General features: G+C 41.8%; 1 protein-coding gene across 1 annotated transcript in view; it reads right to left on the minus strand.

Annotated features, from left to right (window-relative positions):
• Nucleotides 1-15787, minus strand: part of DGKG (diacylglycerol kinase gamma) — a 202566-nt gene that overhangs the window by 169185 nt on the left and 17594 nt on the right. The window lies entirely within an intron of this gene.

Here is a 15787-nt window from a genome sequence, read left to right on the forward strand (position 1 = left end):
GGCAGGTTTGTGCAGCTATCTGGAAGAGCTTATGGACTTGGCTGGTGTGGACCTGGAGGGCTGGCCAGGAGCTGAGGGAAGATGCTGGAAGGAGACTCTGGCTCTGGAAGGAGGACCTTCCACCAATCAGAGCTCTCCATCAATAGGTGGGAATGCATGGCAAGGGAGTGAGATGCCTGCATCCCCAGGAGCATCCAAGTTCTAGTTGCTCTTCTTAAAACGTCCAATTCTCTCCTTAATCCACTGCCCTCCTGGATTCTGCTCCTTGGTACCTGCTCTCATCAGGGTCCCCGGGGACACAATTTTCAAATCCAGTAGGCATTTTTCAGGCCTTCCTTACTTCATTTGCTTCTCTTTGCAGCCTCTGCCATGGCAGGAAACAGCCCCCTGGAAACAATCTTATCTTTCAGAGTGTTCCCCCTCAGTCTCCTTCCACTTCTTTGGCCATCGTCAAATACTGGTATTTCCCAAATCCCAACCTCAGCCCTCTTCTGGCTCTATACCCCTTCCCTGAGGGACCCACTGCCACAACTTCAGTGACCCCAGGCATGCTGCCCCAACCGTTCACTCTCTCCTCAATCCAGATCCGAATATCCAACTGTCCACTGTGACTCCTCTGTGTATCCCAGACCACCCCAGATCAGCCCGTTCCCATGTCCCCAACCTGCCCCTCCTCTACATTCTGGTCGCGCCCGGAGAGGAGCAAGGACACAGGCCAGAAGCCCAAGGCTCAGCCTCAGCTCTTTCCCCTTCCTCTCCTGCCAAACCCAGGCACCGCTTTCCAGAGTGACCGTCTGTTGTGTGTCCCCTCCTCTCTGTCACGCCAGCTTCATCAACTCAGACCCTCATCGTCTCACTCCCAGTCTCTACCAACAGCCTCCCGATGGGCTCTCTGCCTTGGCTTTTACTCTCCTGCCCTGGGTCTGCTTTAAATGGCCAACCAGTTCATATCTCTCCCGGTAATAAAATTCTTCAGTGGTTTTCTATTGCCTATGGAATAAAACAATCATCCTTTTATGATACACAAAGCTCTTTATGATCTGTCCTCTGATGATCAATTCAGTCCAAAAGTGAGGGGTGACCTTTAGAAACATTTTCCATCAAACCAGGGAATTCAACATCACCACTGGTGTTACTAAGGCTGTGGCTGTCATTTAGAGGACACTTACTTTACCCTATATGCTTTACAGAGTTTAGCCCATTTGTCCTCCTAACGACCGTGTACATTCAGCATTGCTTTTGCTATTTTTAGATGAGGAAGATGAGGCAAGGTGTTCAGTAAATATGGTGCAGAAAAAGAAGGAACCTCCAAGCTTTTGTTTAAGAATGCCTCTCTGGCCGTATCATTCTGCACACTTCCATAAACACAGAGCTAGGTCTGAGGTGACCGAGAGATGCATTGCCTGAGAGAATACCGTGGAACTCCAAGTCAGAAGACAGGGGCTTTGAATCCTGCTCTACCTCCTATTTGCTATTTGACGTTAGACAAATTTTGTGTTTCTTGACCCTTGGTTTTCACCTCAAAAATGGGAATGCTAATAAAAATCTCACTGAGCTAATGCTAGGAGTGAGTTAATATATGCAAAAACCAAACAGAGAATCACAAAACCTCACCTAACATAATGCCTAACACGCAGTGGTCACTCAATAAGCAATGACCATTATCTTCCTAACTGCAAATTCAACACTTAGCAATATGACTTAAGCAATCAGCTGACAGCTGTCGGGTGCAAAGACTTTGTGTTATGCCATAGATTTCTGAACTTGATCTTCTCCTGCTCCAAGTTGTTTTAATTTTGTAATTACTCATCAAATTGTTATCCACGAGTTTTAGCATCCACTGATGATTCTTGCCTGGATTAATTATTTTATTATTTTATTTATTTATTTTTTAGAGAGAGGGAGAGTGTGCGAGTGGGGGATGGTGGAGAGGGAGAGAGAGAACCTTAAGCAGGCTCCACACCCAGTGCAGAGTCCAGCACAGGGCTCGATCCCACGACCCTGAGATCATGACCTGCGCCGAAATCAGGAGTTGGATGCTTAATCAAATGAGCCACCTAGGCGCCCCTGGATTAATTATTATTATGATAGAGAACTTCTAATTCTATCACTCCCTCTATATTTATTAGTTTGGATTCTACTGTAAGGAAGAGCTTTCTCTTTAATTCTTTATATCAGTTTCCTTATGTATGTTTTTTATACTATAAATGCTATAAATATATAAAATATAAATATCATATATAAATATCTATATAAATAAGTATGAATGTATGTTATGTTTACATATAATATACATATTCATTTATATTAATGGCTTCTTATTTTATTCAGAGGGATATAATCCATCACTATCATTATTTGTTTTGATTCGAATTGTCCCAGATTTGGCCAGTGGAAGCTCATTCAAGTTGATTTCTTGTTCTTCAGACATCTTCCCATCATTCTTTGAGTACATCTTTATTTTCTAGTACAACAAAATGTCTCAGTCTCACCCTGTACTTCCTCAGTTGTCCTGAAATCAGTCATTTCTCCAAAGCACAGATTCCTTTTAGTGGAGAATAGTATTTGAAACCAAGCTTTGGGCACTAGGTATGCGCATCGCTACTGGGGTGTCATAGCTTCTAGACTTTACCAGGGCCAGGGCCAGGAAACCCACGCAGGTATACACACACATCACATTTCTGGCTGGCTGGCTGTCTATCCATCCATCCATTCACGTTAAAAACCCCAAGTTCATACTCAGACCTCCAACTATAGTCCAGTATTACAATGTCGACTGTAGACTTCCCCTCATTCCATATTTTTAAGCTCCGTTCTCCAACAAACTTCATTTCCATTATCTACAATATATTTATTTGCCCAATCCTTAAATACACAGAAAGAAGTTTCAAAATTGCTAGCTACAACTCTGTGAAAAACAAAAAAGAGTTCCAGATTTGTTGACAGTTCTTTTGTCTTCGCCAACAAAGCATGTCCTCAAAGTCCTATTTTCAAAAGTTACTTAGATTAGTTCTTTCACACTCCTATTCATTTCTGTTTGTATTTCACTCTAGGGTTTCTCCCTCCATTCCCAATGATTCTTTTTTTAATATGGTTTCTTCAGAGAGGCCTGGCTGCCCCCATTCCTTTTACTCTGTGCTCATCCCTCTCCTTTCCATCTTATTCCCACTCACCCCTTCTAGTTTCTAGTTTATCCTTCCTGTTTATTTTTGCACCAGTGAGCAGATTATTGGATATATTTTTATTTCCCCTTCTTTATTACACCAAATGCAGTCTTTTGCATATTGTTTTTTTCACTTAACAATATATCCCATGAATCATTCCATATCTGTTCATAGAGATTTTCTTCAGCTAAAACCAAATTAGACCCCAACACTTGCTTAAAAACCTTTGGTGGCTTCTCTTGGACTCTTTTGGGCAGGCTTTTTAGCCAGTCCAGAAAATCCTTTACCTGTGGTTCAACTCACCTCCCCATCTTCACTCCAATTATCTCTTGCCCCACATGCTCCACGTTCCAGCCAAATCATCTTACTGTCTCTCCCTAGCACCAAGCCAAGCACCCGGCACATGACAGCACCTCATAAACATCAGTTAGTGGACTGACAAACACACCATGCCTTTAATCGACCTGGAATGTCCCTTGCTCTTTCCTTCCCATAACAAACCACTATTCATATCTGGTTCTAGATTAAAAGGTCACTTCTCTTCTATAGTTTTTTAACTCTTTGAGCAAACTAAGCTGTTCTCCCAGCTGTTCCCATAGAACACACAGATCCTCTATGCTTCCCTACTGTGGTGGCGGACAGTCCTGTGTAGGAGACAAACACCCCAACCGATAATTAACACACAGGATGGGAAGTGTGGTGGTACAGGGAACGAGGAGACCATCTTGTAGTGGGCACAGGGGCATGGAAAGACTCCTGAAGGAGCTGAGGAGGAGTAACAAGGTAAAGAGGTATACTCTGCAATAATACAACAAATACTCATTACCATCATTGTTGCATGACAGCTCAGTGCTTGGCTTCAGGGTGGAAGAAGCTGCCCTGTTTATCTCCATCGGGAGAAGTTAGGGGCCTGAAACACGACCTGACTGTCCAGATGGTCACTGCTGACCACATTCCCACATGATGGCCCCTCTGGTTTTCTGCCTTTGACAGAGACGGCAGCCACCACACAAGAGGTTTGCTCTTGACATCACTCAGCATATCCCTTTCAGCAGCCTGCCCGACACGCCCCTCTTGGCGGCTCTTCAGAGTATGCACAATCTTCTGATTACCTCCCTGAATATCTTCCCTGACAGGAGAAAATGTAATAGGGTTTTCTAAATAACACTCAGATTGGGTATTGTCAGGCCTGGATGGGAGAAGAGTGTTTTATGTCCCAAAGGCTATGCCACTCTGAGCACTTGCTTCAGGTCCCCGGGCCCCAGTGACCTTGTCTGTCAAATGACGGGGTGGGAATAATGGTTGCTAACACACTTTCTAGCTCTGCAATTTCATATCCTAGATCAAACTCTATTTGTTCTATACAGATGTCAGCATGGAAATCACAAGTCAGAAGGAAGACGGCATATTCAATGGGTATTGACTTGAGCCCCAGGTCTCTATTCATCCGAATGAATCAGCCATAGCCAGTTACCCAGAACAAACACCTCTTCATCTCCTCCTTGCTCTCATAAGAACATTAATTCATGAATATGGCATCGGATTGGGGGAGCTTATTTATATGCACCCGATGATTTATAACAAACCCATAATGAGTACTTTTTTCTAAGGAAAGAATGACTAAGAGCTAGAAAGATAAGAACCCTTCTCTCTTCCCAAACTTGTGAGTAGTCCCATCTTGATAACTGTCCTGTCTCTGGGCTTGTGGTCCTGCTGGTCCTTCTTAAACTCTATAACTCCTATGTTGTCTTTGGAGTTCAGTTCCAGTGTCACCTACTCCTAGAAGCTTCCTTTAATAGCCTGGCCTGGGCTAGGCTTGTCTTCTCTGCTCAATAGCTCCTGGGGCTTTTTTCCATTATGGCACTTGCCACACTGCAGTGTACTTGCCAACTCTTCCCTGGGAGACTCTGAGCTCCTTCAGGGTGGAAACCGTGTCCTTCCGCCCGCTTTGCAGCTCTAGTGACTACAAGATTTCTGAGGGCTCATTTCTTGACCAGTAGAAAAGTAGTTCTCAACCTTTTTTGATGGAGACCATTTGCATGGAGCACAAGATCTTACCGTACCTGTTTGCACTTCCGAGCGGGAAAAGAATTTTAATATTAGAATCCTAATTTTAATATTAAATAATGTACACATTTTAATATGAAAAGAATGACCTGCAAATCTGTAACTATAAGCTACCACCTATAAACTTATAACCCAAGTTACTTAAATTGTTGGAATTCATTAATGAATTGTCAATATGATAGTAGTTTATCGCACCAGGGGTCCCTCCCAAGCCATGCCTCCTGACACTCGTGTCCGTTTCGGTCCCTTCCCCTTGAGTTTGGACTGAGCTCGGGACTTGCTTTAGAAGTGACACTGTGCCAGAGTTAGGCCCGGCAGCTTCCGCTTTTGTGTTCTTGGGAACACTGAACTGCCATGTCAGGAGCTCTGCCACCTTGCTGGAGAGATCCCAGGGGCACCACATGGACAGAGGGAGGCTTACATCACCTGGAGGAGAAGTGAGCGACCCAGCTGAAGGTAAAAACCAAAGACCCCGCTGTGAGATACTACGTAAGCCATCCCAGCCCGCAAGCAGTCACTTAGGCTGTTCTGGCTGTGGTGCCGGACACAGAAGACAAGAAGCTATTTTGGGTTTGGCCACCTCGGTAGACATGATGTGGAGCAGAGATAAGCTGTCCCTGCTGAGCCCTGTCTGAATTCCTCATGCACAGAATTTTTCAGGATAATAAAATGATTTGGGGGCAGTTAGTTATGCCGTCATAGATCACCAAAACAACTACATAAGCGCTTCTGGGTTCAGAGTACATATGCACCTGTTTAGCAAGAGAATATGCATGATTCATGCTTGAACTGCAACTTGTTCACGTCTTAAAATCTAGTAACTGGAAAATTATAGGCCTAAAGTATTTTGAGGCAGATATGTGTCACTACATGCTGTTAGGTTAACCAAATATTCTCCACAAGCTAATACGATAATGATGAAGGTAAATGAACTCCGGTTTCTAATTAAAAGGCAAGAATAGCAGTCGCTGAACACCACAACCAACTCAAAGCAAGTCTGACGCAGCAAGACAACATGACTTTCCCCGCAGGTCTCAGCGTTCCAACCATCTAGCTGAGTGAGGAGGCAGCAGTGGCTAAGTATTTAGAAGCAGCCGGACTCCACAGATAACTGAATTAGAGCCCCCTGGGGAACTTAGTAATGAGCTAATTTGAGTTTATGAATAGCAAATATGAGTAATCCCTAATAACTCATTTAATAAATTGCCAGTGTGTAGTCCTTATACAAACATAAAAATAAAAGTCTTGGGATGGCGTGCTACCCATAACAATTCAGAGAGGACTTGCAGTTAAGGACTGCATCTCATTAGCAGTCTCAGACTGAGCCTAAGAATCTCTGCTCTGGGGGTGGTGTGAAAATGTCAGGCTGAACAAAGCTGCCCAGGTGTAGGGGTCTGGTACCCAGGAGAGGCATGCAGTCTCCGGGGAGAAGCAGAGACCTGCTACTTGAGGGGGGCTGCCTTTGGCACAAGCAGGCAGTGTCAGGTGGGGGAGCACTTACAGCCCAGGGGCATCCCAGCTGGAGTATGGGTCACTCATTCATTTAATTATTCACCCGTTCAACATACCACTCTCACAATAAGCCATAGCAGCAACCTCCATTTCTAGACTACCACACATCTGGTGCTTTGCATGCTTTATCTGCAATAGTCACCAAACCCTGGGAGGAAGGTTTTGTAGTGGCAAAAACAGTCCCAGGGTGATTCTCCCAAGTTCACCCATCAGGAGGTGACAGAACTGGTATTTGAACCCAAGTCTGTTTGGTCCCAAAGCCCATGGTCTTTCCTTTCATTGTAATACAATATAATGGATAAGTGCCAGGCCCTATGTTACGTGCTGATGCCATCAGTAAGCCAACTAGGGAGGACCTAAACCCTCATCCTCAAACTGGAAGGTAGACTGGAAGCCAGAGGGAAAACCTTGGCATGCTTCAGGAAAGCCAATAGTATTTGAGGAAAATAACTACCTTACATTAAACATGAACACACAATGGAACAGAAGAATGTAAAATATGCAGGAAGTTGGAGGTAAAACCTGAGACTTCAAAAAAACGTGCTCTTGCACTTGGGTCATCTCCGTTCTCTCCACATGGGAGAATGTAGTCTTGGCTTTGCCACTAGGGGCGCTACAGTGGAAATGCTAAGGAAACGGGGGTTGCAAAGAGAAACTCCATGGCCTGATTCAGCTCCAGAGCTTGGAGGCCTGTGGGAGGCGTGTGCTGGACCATGAGGGGAAGCCTCCTTCAAGAAATTACTCTTTGGGGAAAATGACTCCTATCCAGTGTCAGGGAGCCTTCTTCCCAAAGCATTAAGCACAAGTCTGGTGTTGAAATGAGACCAGAATTTAAATCTTGGCTCTACCACTTATATCTATGTGACATTAAACAAGTGGTTCTTCATCTCTAAATGGAAATAATAATAATAATAGTAACACATGTTTCACAGGGGTTGGTATGAGAATGATTTGTATAAAGTTTATGAGAGTCTTAGCAAGTAAAATTTCCTAACAGTGGTTCTTAAAGCACGGTCCTCACACCAGCAGTTACTGGCATTGCCGGGAAGATGGAAGAAAAGCAAATTCTTGGAACATACCACAGACCTCCAGAAATTTAGGGTGGCCCCACAATCTGTTTTACAGAGCCCTGGAGATTCTGATGCATGCTAGTGTTTTGTAACCTCTGCTTTACCTTAACGTAACGGACAGGACTAAGAAGAGAAGCTTGGAATACCTGGAGATATTCCTTCTCCCTAAGATGGCCCGGAAGCAGACAGATTCCAGATCTCTCAGTCCCATTTTCCCAAGGCAGGAAAACATTCTAGGGAAGCCAGAGCCCCATGACTGCAGATGCCTAGTTATCCTGCCTAGTTACTAAAATTCTCATGTTATGATTTATAGTCCCTTCAGAATTTTCCCTTCTTTACAATCTGGATCTATGTTTCATATTCCTCCTGTGACATTTTGTGCCAAATGTACCATCTGGAGAGGGCACAGAACAGATAACAGGAATTTCCTACCATAAAGTGAAGGGCAAAACCCAACAAACAGAAAAGCCTGGAAGGGTGAGAAAGTGGCAGGTCCATTCGCACCACAGCTCATTCGGGTGTCAGAAATGGAACGGTCAGGGAAGGGACATGACCAGGCACGACTATGGGGCCTGGCAGGTCTAGAAAAAGAGAGCACTGTAAAACACAGTGGTGTGGGGCGTGCTTGTGATGGTGTGTGTGGTAACAATAACCACAACCAAACCACACCAAACACACAACGTTCACATTTGGAACAGTGCGTGAAACCACGTTTAGGTTGGAGAGGCCCCACAGACCAGGAGGAACCTCTGGTGAGTTGGCCCGTGAGCATTTTCTATTTCATTCTCCTCTCCTTCCTCTGCTGCCCTCCGCCTCCCATTCTCTAATTCTCCTTTCTATTTCTTTCCTCCCACGTTCCGCTTCCCATAACAACCTCAACAACAGCTACCATTTATGGAGAATCTACTGCCTTTCTACATGAGGAGAATCCTCAGAAAAATCTTTCAAAATAAGACTTATTATGCCACCGTACCTAGCATCAGACTCCTTGCAGGCAGCTGAACCATCATTCAAACGCAAGTCACCCTGAACACCTAGGAAGATCATGAATACCATTTCTAGATTGTAAACTGCCTGAGGATCAATTTTCTGGCTCATCTGAGGAGCCCAGGACTTAGTTGATAAAAAGCTCTGAGCTGTCAGGGGCCTCTTCCTCCACCAACTTCAGAGAATAACAATGTCCTTATGGGCAATTGTGCAATAATAATTAAGCACCATGGACAACGGCACCCAGGGATGCTTACACCTCATTCTGACTCCAGACAACACGTCTCTGGATGGCCCTCTTCAACCCAGATGTGTCTAGGCCCCAGTCTGAAAAATACTTCATTAATAATAACTAACTTTTACAACATGCCAGACTGTCCTAATTAATTCACGTGAATTATCTGGCTGACTACTCATAACCACCCTATGAGGTAGATACAAATATTTTGCCCATTTTAAAGATGAGGAAACTGAAGCACAAAGGTTTAAGTAGCTTGTCCTAGGTAATGTAGCTATTAATGGATGGATGCAGCATTCCAGTCCAGGTAATTTGTCTCTGGAGGTTGTTCTTCACCATTATGCCATGTGACACAAAGATAACAAGGGCACTGAAATCACACAGCAGTACTTGGTGTAAGGTAGTCATCAAGAAAAAATACAATTATATTTATAATGATTTTAAAATAGTCTTATTTGAGAGCACCTGGGTGGCTCAGTCGGTTAAGGGTCCGACTCTTGATTTTAGCTCAGGTCATGATCTCAGGGTCGTGAGATCGAGTCCTGCATTGGGCTCCATGCTGGACGTGGAGCCTGCTTAAGATTCTCTCTCTCCCTCTCCCTCTGCCCCTCCTCTCCCTCTCCCTCTTGCTCTCTAAAATAAAATAAAATAAAATAAAAGTCTTATTTGAAAAAATCTAAAACATTTCATAGGGGGCTCATGAATTCCAGCTTCAGAAACACCACAGTTTGGTGGAGTTTTGGAAACTGGGAAGAAAGACACATTCGTTTCCCAAGCAGATCAGAGAAGGTGGAGTGACATGGCCTGGAGCCCTCAGGTCTAATGCTGGTTCTGACATTTTGTAGCTGGGTGACTTTGGACAAGTCACTTCTACTCTTTAGACTTCAGGTTCCTCATCTGATAACTGCAGAGAGTGGAGTAGTAACATTTAAGGTTCCTTCTAACAGTAACTCCAGTTTCCTTCCAGAAATGTTAGACATCAACTCTTTGCTTTTGACACATAGTATCTGTGCCATCATTTTAGGCTGGGAAATGTCATTTGTTTTTATATTCATTTAAATCATACTTCACTGGATAGCCACAATAGTAAGATACTACTGCCACATTATCAAATTGTTAACAATTAAAAAATAGGTAATATCTTTACTGGTAAGAAAGCAAGAAAATGGAAACTCTCCAACACTGCTGGTATGGAACTATATTAGCCAAAATAGCATGCTATATCAAAAACCTCAGAAGGTACATTTCCATGTAATTTTACTTCTGTAAATTAAGTACAGACAAGAGTAACAGCACTACGCCTGCAATTACTCTTACTACCTCTACAAGATTTCAACTCCAAGGATATTTGTGGTGGCACTGTTCATAAGAGCAGAAATTCCAAACTAAATGTCTCACAGTATGGGACTGCTAAATACATTTTTGGTTATATGCATCTAAGTAAATACCCTGAAGTCAGGGAAACTCAGTTAAAAAAAAAATTCCATGGAGAAACGTCTCATACAGATTAAACATCAACAGCCAGAAGTCAGTTAAACTATTAAAACTATATTTGTAGTAGGTGCTGAACTGTGCCAACCTTTTGGAAAGAAGGATTTATTCCCCTAGCTGCTTGGGAGTACTGCTGGCAGACGGCTCTTAGCTGTCAACCCTTTTTAGGAATTGCCTTAGCTGGAAAGAGCTGCCTTGCCCAAGGTCACGGCCCCTCCCTGGGCAACCCACACACAATTCCTGAATGATACAAGGTGGAGGGGGAGCTGCTTATAATGGCCCAGTCCTCTCAGCCAACTGAAAATAACTCAGCAGGGCCATCCCAGTCCAACTTCTTACTTTGCCAAATCCTGCTCTGTCCCTTCCCTTCCACAAGTGGTGATCCCAAGAACACTCCCTTGAAAACTAATAACCCTCCCACACTGCCAACTCCGGCTCAGAATCTGCTCCCCAGGGAATCAGATCTGCAACAATATGGAAATTAAGGGAAAAAACCCCGCATATTCTTAACTAACTTCTTGTTTAAAAAGAAAATGAAAACATGGAATCATTATATATCAATTTAGGAGACGTGCAATTTGGTCATAACAATGTTTAAAGGACATGCTATAGCCTTAAATGAATGTCTTAGAAAACAAGAAAGATGAAAAAAAAAAAAAATGAACTAAACCTCAACTCAAAAAGTCAGAAAAGGAAGAAAAGAAATCTAAATAAAGTACTGCCCTTAGGAGGGTAGTCCTAAAGATAAAGGACGAAAGTAATGAGCTAGCACCCAAAACAAAACAACTGGAGGGTTAGTAAATAAGAGCAAACACCATTTTGATTGTTTTGAAAAAAATACTAAGTTAGACGATTCTCTGGGGTAGAGAGAGAATGAGATAGAGGAGGGGGAGGGGGAGGAGGGAGAGGAGGGGGAAGAGGAGGGGGAAGAGGCGGGGGAGGAGGAGGAAGAAGAGAAAACTGGCAAACGTTAGGAATGAAAAAAGAGGCATAACCATAAATGCAAGAGATTTTATTAAATTATGAAAAAATAAGATAGTCAACTTTATAGCACCACATTGGAAAAACTGGATGACAAAATTTTGAGAAAATAGAAATTTTCAAAAGTGACTCAAAAAGTAGAAAAACCTGACTAGTCCAATAATAACAGATGAAACTGGATCAATATTCAAAAGTCTACTTGCCCCACCCTCCTGGTCCAGACAGTATTACAGGCAAGTTCTAAGAATCAGCAAAGAATAGATAATTCTCTGACAGTTGTTCCATAGCACAGAAAAAGATGTTAAGTTAGTTTATTTTATGAGGCTAGTATAACCCAGTTACAAAAATGGAATAAGATGAACACAAATAAAAATAAATTATAGACCAATCTCCTTACTAAATTAAGCAACCCCCCCACATAAACCCTCCAAATTTGATATTGGGTTAAAAGGACAAAGGACAATACATAAAGTTTATTCTAGGAAAGCAAGGATGGATCAAAATTATAAAACCTATATAATTCACTATATTAACAGAATAAAAGAGAAATTCATAAGACCATCTCAATAAATTCAGAAAAAAATTGATAAAATTCAATACCCAAGTAGGATGAAAAAGCAAACACACCTCTAAGCACACTAGAAGGTAAATGGAACACCCTCTACTTCGCAATAGCTATGTACCAAAACCCACAGCAAACTTCACATTTAAATGGCGAAGTATTAGAAGCACTGCCATTAAAATCAAGGACAAGATAAGGATGCATGTTATGACCTCTATTATTCAACAAACTACTAGAGCTCCTAACCAATGTAATTAAATAAAAAGAAATAAGAGGTGTACATATTAGAACAGAAAAGATGAAGCTGTCACAATTTTTAAATGATATGATAATATACCTTCAAAAACCAAGAGAATGAAATAAACTATTAAGGAATTTCAACAAAGTGACTGTATATAAAATCAGTATTAAAACATGAATTGCTTAAAAAAAAAATGAATTGCTTTCCTTTATACAAGCAATAGCCAATTAGGCTAGAAAAAGATCTCTTTCAAAATTTTAATGAAAAGTAGTGTTCTCTGAAATAAATCTAACAAGAAATATGCAAGACCTTTATGAAGAAATCTATAAAAATTTACTGAAGGACATAAAGGAAAACCTGAATAAATGGAGAAATATCTTATTCATGGAAAGGAAGGCTCAAGTTAGATCTGGTAATACTTACTATGTATGTGACCTTGGACAATTCTTTTAATTTTAATCTATCTGAACCCTAGAGTCATGTGTAAAATGAGAATAATGGAATCTCCCTTACAGTCACTGTGACTATTAGAACTAGTAGAAGTAAATAGCATTGGGGCACCTGGGTGGCTCAGTTGGTTAAGCGTCGGCCTTCAGCTCAGGTCACGATCCCAGGGTGCTGGGATGGAGCCCCTGCATGGAGCCCTGCATCAGGCTCCTTGCTCAGTGAGAGTCTGTTTATCCCTCTCCCTGCTGCTCCCCCTGCTTGTGCTCTCTTTCTGTCAAATAAATAAAATCTTAAAAAAAAAAAAAGTAAATAGCATTTAAAAAAAACCTCAAAATCATATGCAATATTTTTAATGGTGCAAATGTATGTGTGTAACCTAAAAGACATATGAAAGGATGCGCATAAAATATCATAATTAATACCTCCAAGGAACACATAGAAATTAGAAGTTGAGTTTCTATTATCTGTAATGTTTTAATTCTTTTAAAAAGGGGGATATATTACTTATATAATTTCTTAAATATAAAGGAGATTCCCCCTTTCCCCACCATTTTGTTCTGCTTCTTTCTCTTTCCTCTGGCACAACTCAAATCAGTCTTCTCCAAGTTTACCTATATTGGTTAGAGATTGAAGAATACTGACTTGAAGGTAGAAGTACTTGAAGGTATTCATACTACATATGGATATGTATTGTGTGTGGGCTTATAGTATGAACAAAGTACATTGTACATCTTTTTGTACTTTATGAGTAGTCCATGCATATATGTGAATTTCGGTGTTTGTGAACTATGCATAAATGCATACCACAGTTAAATAAATGAATTACCTACCCTTGAAATTCTCCAACACCAGAACTGTTATTCTGTACATCACAGAGGATTCTTTTCCATCTTGAAATCCTATTCTATCTTCTATTTATCTTATCTTTTCTATAAAGATTGGTTAAAATATGGGGCGCCTGGGTGGCTCAGTTGGTTAAGCGACTGCCTTCGGCTCAGGTCACGATCCTGGAGTCCCGGGATCGAGTCCCACATCGGGCTCCCTGCTCAGCAGGGGGTCTGCTTCTCCCTCTGCCCTCTTCCCTCTCGTGCTGTCTCTCATTCTCTCTCTCTCAAATAAATAAATAAAATCTTTAAAAAAAAAAAAAAAAGATTGGTTAAAATAATGATGCTCAAAAGGCAATTAAACTTGTACATTCACCCATCCCTTAGTAAAATATTCTGTTAGGAGCTGTGAGGGCTTCAGGGATGAATAAGGAATAAGGAATGACCTCAGTCCTCAGTGAACTGACAGTCCATGGGGGATGACACAAATCTACCATAAAAGCTTAGCTGTTGAGTTCAAAGCTGTGGAGTTCAGAGACAGAAGAGCTCAGTACACAAGGTTGACTGAGAAGAAAGGATAGAGGAAAAAACTCATTTACTAAGTGTACCCAACATGCTTACACTGGGAAGAGGAACAGCTGAAATAAAAACCTCTTGAGGTTCCTAAACTTGGTCTAATTTAAGAGTTTCTTCATGCTACGAGATTATTATTATTTTTTTTTAAAGTAGACTCTACACCCAGCATGGAGACCAACATGGGGCTTGAGCTCATGACCCTGAGATCAAGACCTGAACTGAGATCAAGAGTTGATGCTTAACCAACTGAGTCACCCAGGAGGCCCTATGCTATAAGATTATGTCTTATAGTTTCAATTTCAATAAAAAATTATAGTTAATGTATTCCTCAGTTCAAACTAATTAGGAGTGTGCCATTTCATTTCCCCCAAATCTTTCAAACTCATGAGCCTGTTCATTCATGGGTTTGCACAGGTTGGCGATGGGTGAGACATCAAAGGGCCAGGGCCCTAGGGCCCCTGCGCTGCTGTAAAGGGCTTCTCTTCCACTGCTTCCTCACACTACTGGTTTCTGATGAGGACAACATGCCAACAGTATCCTATGCATGGAAATCTACATCTGTCAGAAAAGAGTATCCCTCTGGAGTCCAACAAACCCAAGTTCCCATCTCACCTGTGACATTTCCTACATCTGTGGTCTTGAGCACATTACTTATTCTTACTTAATCTCTCTGAGCCCAGGTTTTCCCGGCTAGAAAATGGGACTAAAAGTGTCACATTATAGAGTAAGATCAGACATCATGAATACAGATTTCCTAGCACAGTATCTGGCACATAGGGCTCAATGGATGCCAACTGCCTTCCCTTCTTCTTTGTTGAATGCAGGTAACTGTGCCAACATTCCTTGATACCTTAAAGTAGAGCCCTCATATAATGGAGAAAGGGGTTTAAGATGAGAGAGGGTATGAATTTAGGGATGGAAGGGAAAGATGATGCTTTTCAGAGCCAGCTGTTTTAAAAGATGAATGGTATAAATTTTACCTTTACCCCTAGAAGCAATTAATGAATAAGGCCGAAGACCATGACATGGGAACTTTGTGGCAACTTCTGCTTGGAGCAGTTAGGAGTGGCTGGATACATGAGCTAGATTAGGACACTGGGGCGTCTGGAGAGAGCACAGAGTTGGTTCTTTGTATTTAATAAATTATCATTCAATTGGAGAGGCCTCCCTGGGTGAATCACTTCCAACTAGACAAAAATAGCCAACAGAAATCAGCCCCCACTAAAGAAGAAGAAGAAAGGAAAAAAAATCATTTGATTTGATTGACTGACATTGTTTTGAACAGAGCGTGAAATAACATGCTGAGCTTAGTTTGGTCAGAAAGACATCCTGCTGCTGATGAAATCACATGCATTTATTCAGTCCTCCAACCATTTCCTAGGTGTGACTTTTAAATATATAAATAGATCTACTTTCAAACTTATCTTCCTCCTACCTCCACCTCCAAAATGAAATAACACAGATTTTCCTCACTTTTTCAATGGAAATGTCATTCTCCACATTCAGTGGGCTTGATAATTGGCATTATTTACCTTCGACCTGCCCCTTCCTCCCCAAAATTTCAATACCAAATCAGAAACCAACTTAGCAACTGTTTTATATTATCTCTCAGCAATATCCCTTTCTT

This window comes from Leptonychotes weddellii, chromosome 1 (genome assembly GCF_054177405.1).
Source record: "Leptonychotes weddellii isolate Sample4059 chromosome 1, ASM5417740v2, whole genome shotgun sequence".
Taxonomy (NCBI): Eukaryota; Metazoa; Chordata; class Mammalia; order Carnivora; family Phocidae; genus Leptonychotes; species Leptonychotes weddellii.